The 11,011-nt window shown below is 49.4% G+C and overlaps 1 protein-coding gene across 1 annotated transcript in view; it reads left to right on the top strand.

The window, feature by feature from the left end:
• fbh1 (F-box DNA helicase 1) overlaps positions 1–7,324 on the top strand; it is a 29,644-nt gene extending 22,320 nt beyond the window's left edge. The window contains exons 19-20 of the transcript XR_014392929.1: positions 5,938–6,044; positions 6,838–7,324. The gene's annotated coding sequence lies outside the window, so the exon portion shown is untranslated. The remainder of the gene's footprint in view (positions 1–5,937; positions 6,045–6,837) is intronic.
• The last annotated feature ends 3,687 nt before the right edge of the window (positions 7,325–11,011 follow it).

Consider the following 11,011-nt stretch of genomic DNA (forward strand, 5'->3'; position numbering starts at 1 on the left):
CGCTGGGGAAAAATGTGCAAAAAACACTAAACGTTCACAGACCTGCCCGCTGACGAATAAACAATCCCGCACAAAACACAAACCACAAGGAACAAACTAAATACCCCGCCTACTAATTACAGAAACGGAAACAGGTGCGGACTTAAACAGACAAAACACAACGAACACAGAACATAGATCGGTGGCAGCTAGTAGACCGGCGACGACGACCGCCGAGCGCCGCCCGGCCGAGAAGGGGCACCATTTTCTGTGGATACTGTGACAGTACCCCTCCCCTGACGAGCGGCTCCCGCAGCGCGCCGACGCCGGCCTCGGGGACGGCCCGGAGGGCGAGGCGCCGGCCGGTCCGGACGGAGACGATGGAACTCCTGGAGCATAGTGGGATCCAAATTGTCCCTCACCGGAACCCAGCACCTCTCCTCCGGACCGTACCCCTCCCAGTCCACGAGGTACTGCAGGCCCCCTACCCGACGCCGGGAGTCCAGGATGGCCCGGACTGTGTACGCCGGGGCCCCCCCGATGTCCAGGGGGGGCGGAGGGACCTCCCGCACCTCAGCGTCCTGTAGTGGACCAGCTACCACCGGCCTGAGGAGAGACACATGAAACGAGGGGTTAATATGGTAGTATGATGGGAGTTGCAACCTATAACATACCTCGTTTATTCTCCTCAGGACTTTGAACGGCCCCACAAACCGCGGACCCAGCTTCCGGCAGGGCAGGCGGAGGGGCAGGTTCCGGGTCGAGAGCCAGACTCTGTACCCCGGATTATAAACGGGAGCCTCACTGCGGTGGCGGTCAGCGCTCTCTTTCTGTCGACCTATCGCTCGCCTCAGGCATTCCTGGACAGCCCTCCAGGTCTCTTGAGAGCGCTGTACCCATTCCTCCACTGCAGGAGCCTCCGTCTGGCTCTGCTGCCAGGGCACCAGGACCGGCTGATAACCTAACACTACCTGGAAAGGTCACAGGTTAGTAGAGGAGTGGCGCTGAGAGTTCTGGGCCATCTCAGCCCATGGCACGAACCTCGCCCACTCCCCTGGCTGGTCCTGGCAATACGACCGCAGGAACCTGCCCACATCCTGGTTAATGCGCTCAACCTGCCCATTACTCTCGGGGTGAAAACCCGAGGTCAGGCTGACCGAAACCCCCAGCCTCTCCATAAACGACCTCCACACCCTGGAAGTAAACTGGGGACCCCGATCAGATACGATGTCCTCGGGCACCCCGTAGTGCCGGAAGACATGGGTGAATAGGGCCTCCGCGGTCTGTAGGGCCGTAGGAAGACCGGGTAATGGGAGCAGACGGCAGGACTTCGAGAACCGATCCACAACAACCAGGATGGTAGTGTTCCCCTGAGATGGCGGGAGATCCGTAAGGAAATCCACCGAGAGGTGAGACCAAGGTCGCTGTGGAACGGGGAGGGGCTGTAATTTCCCCCGAGGCAGGTGCCTAGGAGCCTTGCACTGGGCGCACACCGAACAGGAAGAGACATAGTGTCTTACATCCTCAGCCAAGGTGGGCCACCAGTACTTTCCTTTCAGGCCTTGCACTGTCCGTTCCACTCCAGGATGACCCGAGGAGGGTAGAGTGTGAGCCCATCGGATCAGGCGATCACGAACACCAAGCGGAACGAACTTCAGACCCGCGGGACATTGAGGGGGAGTGGGTTCCGCCTGAACCGCCCGCTCGATGTCCGCATCCACCTCCCATACCACCGGTGCCACTAGACAGGACGCCAGGAGTATGGGAGTCGGATCGATGGTCCGCTCCTCGGAGTCATAGAGACACGACAGTGCGTCGGCCTTCCGGTTCCGAGACCCCGGAATGTAGGAAAGGGTGAATTGGAACCTCGTAAAGAACATGGCCCACGAACATGGCCCACCTGGCCTGACGAGGATTAAGTCTCCTCGCTGCTCGGATGTACTCCAGGTTACGGTGGTCGGTCCAGATGAGAAAAGGGTGACGTGCCCCCTCAAGCCAATGTCTCCACACTGTCAAAGCTTTGACCACGGCCAACAACTCCCTGTCCCCCACGTCATAGTTGCGCTCCGCGGGCTCAGCTTCTTAGAAAAGAATGCACAGGGGCGGAGCTTCGGAGGAGCGCCCGAGCGCTGCGACAGCACTGCTCCGACCCCAGCCTCGGACGCATCCACCTCTACTATGAATGGCAAAGAGGGATCCGGATGCGCCAGCACCGGAGCGTCGGTAAACAGAACCTTCAGACGACGGAAGGCTCTGTCCGCCTCTGCCGACCAACACAGTCGCACCGGACCCCCCTTCATCAGTGAGGTAATGGGAGCTGCCACCTGACCAAAACCCCGGATAAACCTCCGGTAATAATTGGCGAACCCCAAGAACCGCTGCACTTCCTTCACCGTGGTAGGGGTCGGCCAATTACGCACGGCCGTAACGCGATCACATTCCATCACCACCCTTGTGGTGGAAATGCGATATCCCAGGAAAGAGACGGCTCGTTTGGAGAACTCACATTTCTCAGCCTTGACGTATAGGTTACGCTCCAGCAGCCACCCAAGCACTTTGCGCACCAGAGCCACATGCGCGGCGCGTGTGGCGGAGTAGATCAGAATGTCATCGATGTACACCACCACACCCTGTCCGAGCATGTCTCTGAGAACCTCGTCCACAAAGGATTGGAAGACAGCGGGAGCATTTTTCAACCCATACGGCATGACGAGGTACTCATAATGGCCAGATGTGGTACTAAATGCGGTTTTCCACTCGTCTCCTTCTCGGATACGCACCAGGTTATACGCGCTCCTGAGATCTAGTTTGGTGAAGAAGCACGCCCCGTGAAATGACTCCACCGCCGTAGCAATGAGAGGTAGCGGGTAACTGAACCCCACTGTGATCGAATTTAGACCTCTATAGTCAATGCACGGGCGCAGACCTCCCTCCTTCTTCTTCACAAAAAAGAAGCTCGAGGAGACAGGGGATTTAGATGGCCGAATGTATCCCTGTCTCAAGGACTCAGCGACATATGTTTCCATAGCCACTGTCTCCTCCTGAGACAGAGGATACATGTGGTTTTTAGGAAGGACCACGTCAGCCTGGAGGTTTATCGCACAATCCCCCTGTCGATGGGGTGGTAATTGGGTCGCCTTCGTCTTACTGAAGGCGATAGCCAAATCGGCATATTCAGAGGGAATGTGCACAGTAGAGACTTGGTCTGGACTCTCCACCGTGGTTGCACCGATGGAAACTCCTATACATCTACCTGAGCACTCCCTCGACCACCCCTTGAGAGCCCTCTGTCCCCACGAAATCTGAGGGTTGTGAGTGGCTAGCCAGGGGATACCCAGTACCACTGGAAACGCCGGGGAGTCAATGAGGAAGAGGCTGATACGTTCCACATGACCCCCCCATGTCGCCATAACCAGTGGCACAGTAGCCTCCCCCACTTGGCCGGACCCTAGTGGTCGACTGTTTAAGGCGTGCACAGGGAAGGGGTGGTCCAGCTGAACCAGGGGAATCCCTAACCTTTTAGCGACCCCACGGTCCATAAAACTCCCAGCTGCACATGAATCGACTAGTGCCTTATACTGGAAGTGAGGGGAAAAATCAGGAAAACACACTGAAATGTACAGATGGTCGACAGGGGGCTCTGTGTGTGGCTGGTGCTGACTCACCTGGGGGGTCGATGTAGTGCTCTGCCTGCCATCCGAACTCCCGGGGGGATCCCTCCAGCACCGGTCCGCAGTGTGTCCTCTGCGCCCGCAGTGGGTGCAGGAGAGGCCCCTCCCCCCGGTCCTCCTTGATGCAGCTCCTCCTATCTCCATGGGCTGTGGAGCAGGAGGGCTGGGAGGTGGAACGAACAGGCCCCGACTGGAACGTCCCCGGGCAGCCAGCAGGTTGTCCAGTCTGATGGATAAATCCACCAGCTGGTCCAGTGTGATGGCGTGGTCCCTGCAGGCCAGCTCCCGGCGGACATCCTCTCGGAGACTGCAGCGATAAGAATCCATCAGGGCCCGCTCATTCCACCCCGACCCCGCGGCGAGAGTCCTGAACTCCAGGGCGAAGTCCTGAGCGCTCCTCGTCCCCTGTCTTAAGTGAAACAATCGCTCACCCGCCGCCCTGCCCCGGGGGATGATCGAAAACCGCCTGGAAGCGGCGGGTGAACTCCGGGTAGTCACCCCGAGCCAAGTCTGGGCCATCCCAAACTGCGTTGGCCCATTCCAGGGCTCTACCCGTAAGACAAGAGACGAGGGCGCTCACCTTTTCTTCGTTGGAGGGAGAGGGGCGAACGGTCGCCAGGTAGAGTTCAATCTGTAGTAAAAACCCCTTACATCCCGTAGCTGTCCCGTCAAACTCCCTCGGTGGCGTAATCCGGATGCCGCTCGCGCCCGCTTCAGGTGGGGTTTGTAGAGGCGCCGGCTGAGGAACCGGAGCTGGTCTGGTGATTGAAGCCCCTCTCTCCCAGTTCTCCAATCTGGCCAGCACTTGGTCCATCGCCGAGCCCAGGCGGTGGAGGAGGTTGGAGTGCTGTGACACCTGTTCGGCCACTGACGGCTTCCGCTCCTGCTGACTCCATATTTTGTTTGGTGCGGGATTCTGTCACGATTCCGTAAGGCAGGAGGAAAAGGCAGAGTCAAACGCAGGAGACGTAGTCCAGTTCTGCCGTAGAACGGTATATTTATTTCACCGAAAACCCACTCGGCATAACAAAAGGGCATAGGGTGTGCCCAGAGACCCCACGGGAACACAGTTAACCCCGAGAAAACAAAGATACGCACGGGGCGCAGCCCGGCAAATATAACATTCCTCTAGCGAGAATCCGCTGGGGAAAAATGTGCAAAAAACACACAACGTTCACAGACCTGCCCGCTGACGAATAAACAATCCCGCACAAAACACAAACCACAAACCACAAGGAACAAACTAAATACCCCCCCTACTAATTACAGAAACGGAAACAAGTGCGGACTTAAACAGACAAAACACAACGAACACAGAACATAGATCGGTGGCAGCTAGTAGACCGGCGACGACGACCGCCGAGCGCCGCCCGGCCGAGGAGGGGCACCATTTTCTGTGGATACTGTGACAGCCGCTCACAATTTACCCAGACTTTCCAGCTGCTCAGGAGGTGTGTGGGTGTGTGTGTGTGCAATCATTAGGCAGTTGGAAAATCTATCCAAATACCAACTCTTATCTTCTTTGGGCTCAACTCCCGTTAACGGGATCGATTTGACAACATCCAGTGAAATGGCAGAGCGCCAAATTCAAAAAAGATGAATTAAAATATTTAACTTTCATACATTCACAAGTGCAACACACCAAATTAAAGCTTAACTTCTCGTTAATCTAGGCACCGTGTCATATTTAAGAAAGGCTTTAAGGGGAAAGCAAACCATGCGATTATCTTAGGACAGCGCCCAGCATACCAACACATGAAAATCAGATTTCAACCCGCCAGGCGACCCTCATTCTGAACTGCCATACTTCTTCATTTCTCTAAAGAAAAACATCAACCAATTTATAAAGACTAGTGGAAGCGATAGGAACTGCAAGCAAGTGCCTTGTAAATCTAGATACACATAGAAAACCCATTGAAAACACTGTCACCTCAAAAAAACACATTTCTGGATGGTTTGTCCTCGGGGTTTCGCCTGCCAAATACGTTCTCACAGACATAATTGTAACAGTTTTAGAAACTTTACAGTGTTTTCTATCCATATCTAACAATTATATGCATATCCTAGCTTCTGGGCCTGAGTAGCAGGCAGTTTACTTTGGGCACGTTTTTCATCCGGACGTCAAAATACTGCCCCCTAGCCCAAAGAAGTTATCTAAGGCCAATGACTGTTTGCATTGGTCCACAGCCTACGCCAAGTCAGAACATTGGTTAATGTATTACAGTCCAGATTACAGTACCAATGTTTTTTAGTGGCTGACTCCACTGTTTTCTCCCTCGTCCTCTAGGTGACGTCCCAGACGATGAGTGGAATCTGCTGTATGTGGCAGTAACTCGGGCCAAGAGCTCTCTGGTCATCACCAAGAACATCACCAACATCCTCACACTAGCTGGGGTGAGAGCACTGATCACCGGAGGCTGGTGAGTGGAGGACGGCTCATAATAATGGCTGGAATGGAATGGTATTAAACACATAGAAACCTTGTTTGATTCCATTCAGGCCATTATTATGAGTCGTCCTCCCCTCAGCAACCTCCTCTGGCACTGACCCCCTCCACTACACTCATCCCTCTTCACTTCTTCTCTCTCTCTCTATTCTTCTACTCCACCCCCTCTACCCCTCCATAATCCTCTCCATCACTCTTTAACACACTCCTTTGCTCTACTTAACTCTCTCCTATTCCCAGTCTTTCTTTCTGTCTTTTGTGTGTTATTTCTCAAACACCGTCTCAGAGAAATGTACAAGCTGTTCATTGAAGCAGGATGTTGTGGTAATGTAATTCTGAGAAAGCCTCATTCCTCTTTGGGTGACATTTATGTGACGCAAATGAGCACGTCACTGTGCAAGTGAATGTGTTCCAATTGAATTTATGTTCTGTGAAAGCCTCCTCCCATAGCCTGGTGGTCTAGTCTGTGTTGTTAGCCAACCCTCTGTGTGTATGGCTTGACAGTGATTGGAGAGTAGGAAGCGCTACACCACGTACAGTATGGGACCAAGGCTCAAAAAGCTTCTCAGAGCAGGAGTGCTGATCTAAGGCCAGATCCACCTGTCCATATAATTATTTTCCTCGTGATCTAAAAGGCAAAACTGATCCTAGATCAGCACTCCTGCTCTGAGACTCTTTGTGAATACGGGACCAGGCTAACTCCTCCCGTGGTTAACCCTTTAACTTCCTGTTGTTCCCCAGGAGTACTTCCTGAGGACAGAGCTGAACGAGGGCCAGCCCCCCTGCTGCTCCGTGCGGGAGTGTCATAACCACATCATGCCCGACTGGCCCCTCGCCATGTGCAAACTGCCACTCCAATATGTAAGGCCCCGCTTCCTCCTCCCTACCACCATACCACATTTTGATTTGCAATGTCTCTCAACCAGACCTGATCATTTCAGACAGGTGTGGGTGCAGGAGGTCTAAAAGAATGGCCCACATTCCGCTAATGGCTAACCAGTCAGACCTGTTAGCCAACTGTAATAGCTAGTTAGTCAGTCAGAGGGCACAAAAGAAACAGATGTGTCTTCAGTTTGAATACTTTGAGGTTAACAACATAAGCATCATCATAAGTCACGTCCATTGTTTCCATAAAGACACAGTTGCCAATACTCTAATGGAAAAGCATCATGTAAAGTGTTGGTCCCATATTTCATGAGCTGAAATAAAACATCCCAGAAAATCTCAATTGTTTTGCACACATTTGTATGCATACCTGTTGTGAGCAAGATGATCCTCTCTTCTACCAAGATGATCCATCCACCTGACAAGTATAGCATATCAAGAAGCTGATTTAACAGCATGATCATTACACAGGTGCACCTTGTGCTAGGGACAATAAAAGGCCACCCTAAAATGTACAGTTTCTTCACAACAAAATGCCACAGATGTCTCAAGTTTTGAGGGAGCGTTCAATTGGCATGCTGACTGCAGGAATGTCCACCAGAGCTGTTGACAGAATTTAATGTTAATTTCTCTGCCATTGTCGTGGAAAATTGTCTTAAGAATAACACTTCTTACAAGAACTTGTAAAGCCGAGCCGGTCCGCGGAACAACAACTGCCTCCCTTAGACCCCGGCTCTGCTTTTATGCATATACAATACATAGGTCCATCCTTTATGTAAATGAAGTAAAACCCCCTATACGTTCTGTCACCTATTCCTTTCAACCCAATGGATAACGCCTATATCTGCTTTTAGCTCTAACATATTGATGGCTAGACTCTCCTCATATGGATATGAAAATAATGCCTGCATTGCAGGCTTACGCTTGGCATATATTTAGACATACATACAGCTTGCTTGGCCTTTACGTGGTTCCTGCTTGGGGATGTATATCCATCTGTTATTTCCACTCAGGGCCTGCTGTCAGTCTCCTCTTTCGCTAGCTAATGTATTTCTATCTTTCTTTCCTCAGCAAGTCTACCTTTCTCCCACATAATCCCTCCTCTGGGACTAATTAGTCCCACACAAAACACACAAAACACACATAGCCTTGCCTGAGGTTATCTCAGTCATTTAAAACATAAAGAAAATAAGAAAACCCTTATAATGTCATTCTAAATTCGACACTTAAACAAGATCCTTCCTTGCAGACACCTCTGTAACAACAGTGAAATCACAAATGAAAACACCTGCTAACGGACTAAGGACATGGTCCATGGACACTTGTAACCGGAATTTCCCCCTTTTACCCACAAGTTTACGTATACAAAATTCAGAAGTTCTAACTTAACTTATCCCTTGTCAAAGGTAGAAAGGAAATAGACAATACACTCCATAGTAAATGATTACCAGGTTATACATATTGCATCAGTCCAGTTTTCAATCAAGCACATAATAATCAGGAGCTTTACTAAAACAGGAAACCCTTGAACACCATGATCATTGCAATCATGTCCTCCTCCTGGAGTAACCCCATTTACTTAAAGCTAAATCCAACCAGTCCCAACCATGGGTTCATTGTCCTTAACCTCTTGTCACAATCCCTTCAGTTTGGTCATAGCTACAGGAAAAATTCCATCTAGTACATTGTTATTATTAGGTGTTATCCAAAGAAATATTGATTCAAAACCTGATTTAACCTCATCTCTTGGTTTGTATTCATCAGGAACTCCTCTCACCTGTCCAATCGTATCTAGATATACTATGGGATCTGATTCATAGGCTTCCCTTACTCTATGCTTTACAGACTCATCCTGCTGTGATTTAATGATAGACACCTGTTGTGTTACTCTAATCAAGGCACAGTCCAGCCTTCTGGTAAAACATTCAAGAGTTTGTTCTGCCCACACATCCCGAAACTATCAGCTATACTTCTGTCCTGATTTTTTAATATTGCAAAAGATAGTGTTACTTGAGTTATATTACCACATGTACCTTTGTAATCCATAATCATTCCTTTATCATCAAATTTACTAACTCCTGCAGTTTCTAACACCCAAATAGTTTAACAATTAACTGTAGTGTTTCTCACATCTATCCCATTATCCCCATAGCTGTAGAAACATTCATATCTACTTTTTACCATAGTAAACCTATCATTATGAGGACCATTTAATTCAGTTCTCATGTCATATGTTGCACATTCATGTTCTCCCAACATATTTTTGTTTAATTCACTTCTACCTTTAGTGCTACCTAATGCCAATCTGCATTCTATGTTACACAAAGGTATGTAGTATTGACTCTGAATACATTGAACATTTTCCATTTAACACATTCTTCAACAGATGCAAGTTCAGGTATTATTAAAATATCAGACAAATGTGATTTGCTAGACAAAATGCAATTGTCCATCCTATGTTTAGTTGCTTCTTACTGAGCCCACCTATACAAGTCATTTGTTATTGCTTTTCTAATTTTTTTATCAATGTTTGATTCTTGGGTAGTTTCTTCATTGTAGCTACCCCAGTTGGTAACATATGTCCCGATTTTCTGCATCAACCCACTTTCTTATGGTTTTTCTATTGTCTTAGTTGGTGTACTAGTCTCTAGTGGGAGTTAATTTTACAATTTCTTCTAGGTTTGTTGCCGTTGCTGTCAAGACCATTCTACCATTCTTCATCCATCCTGTTTCACTGTCTGTTAAAAAGACCATGTGAGGACAGAGAAGTTGATAAGAAAGTCTCCTTTCCATTCTCCTGTCGTTGTTTCTCCGTCCCCTTGAACAACACCTCTATCAGGGGTATCTGCCAGAGTAGGTATGTCATCAGGGGCAACAGGCATGTCGCTCCTCCCCATCCCTGGACTCTCTGGATATTCAGGAGAGAGTGTCTGTTGGCTGTTGAAAGTTGCTCCTCGATCCACCTCCTCTTCGTCTCCTGCCTGGCTCCTGCCTGGCTCCTGCCTGGCTCCTGGTGGTTGTCCCCTCCTTTCCGACGGAACTTTGGTATAGTGGTTTAGATGGTACCACGTGTTGCTTCCTTTCACCTGGACAGCAGTTAACATTGTTCGAGCCACCTTGTAGGGACCCTCCCTCCTTGGCTCATTCCTTTCTTCCGGAACACTCGGACCTGGTCTCTTGGATCACCAGACGTGGAACCTCTGGTCCTGGTTCAGGTTTCTGCCTTCTTTCTGTGAGGCATTCAAACTTAGAGACTTATGGCCTCTGTTTTATGATCACACCATACATCCACTTATTTCCATCACTCATCATACACCAACTAACATTCCAGCTGAAGCTGGCGACCCCTCTCCTTCTGGTTCCTAAGCATAAGACTTGGAAAGTGAAAAACAAAAACACAACAGTATTGACAATGTGATATGTCATGCAAAAATATATTCATGGAAACTGAAATCTGAGACCATGACAATTCCCACTCTCTCTTCACCTGACTCTATGCCTCCAGGATACTTTTCTGCTGGAATCCACAAAAATAAAAGCACTAAAAGCTTCCTCATGCTTCCACCCAGTCTCCCCTTTCGGCCACAGGTTCTGAGAGGTGTTCCCAAATCATGTCATTTTCACTTTGTTTCCCATCTGCTCCATTTCAACTGATAGGCATATCCCTAATAAACATTATATCTTCTTGAAGTAATTCAATACTGTATATGCTTTCACATTAATGCCTTCAACATGTTGTTTAGAGCACAATTACCCTAACATCTGTCCTTTTTCATATGATGCATTAACCAATAAAATAAGTAGTTCCCAAACCCAACAACTGTATGTCTACAGTGGAATCTTGTCTCTCTCTTTCCGCGTCCTCTGTCATGGTGCTTTCAAGCTCACCCATTATTCAGCTGGACCTTACTTCTTGTGAGAATTATGAGCCCACCGAAGAGAGACATGATGATCTTTACCACTGCAAGTGCTGTAATAAGTATACCCCCAGCCTGGTGTATCTTGATGTACACTCAATCTCTAGAAGTCA

Source organism: Salmo salar, chromosome 07, assembly GCF_965601325.2.
Source record: "Salmo salar chromosome 07, fSalSal1, whole genome shotgun sequence".
In the NCBI taxonomy this organism is placed as follows: domain Eukaryota; kingdom Metazoa; phylum Chordata; class Actinopteri; order Salmoniformes; family Salmonidae; genus Salmo; species Salmo salar.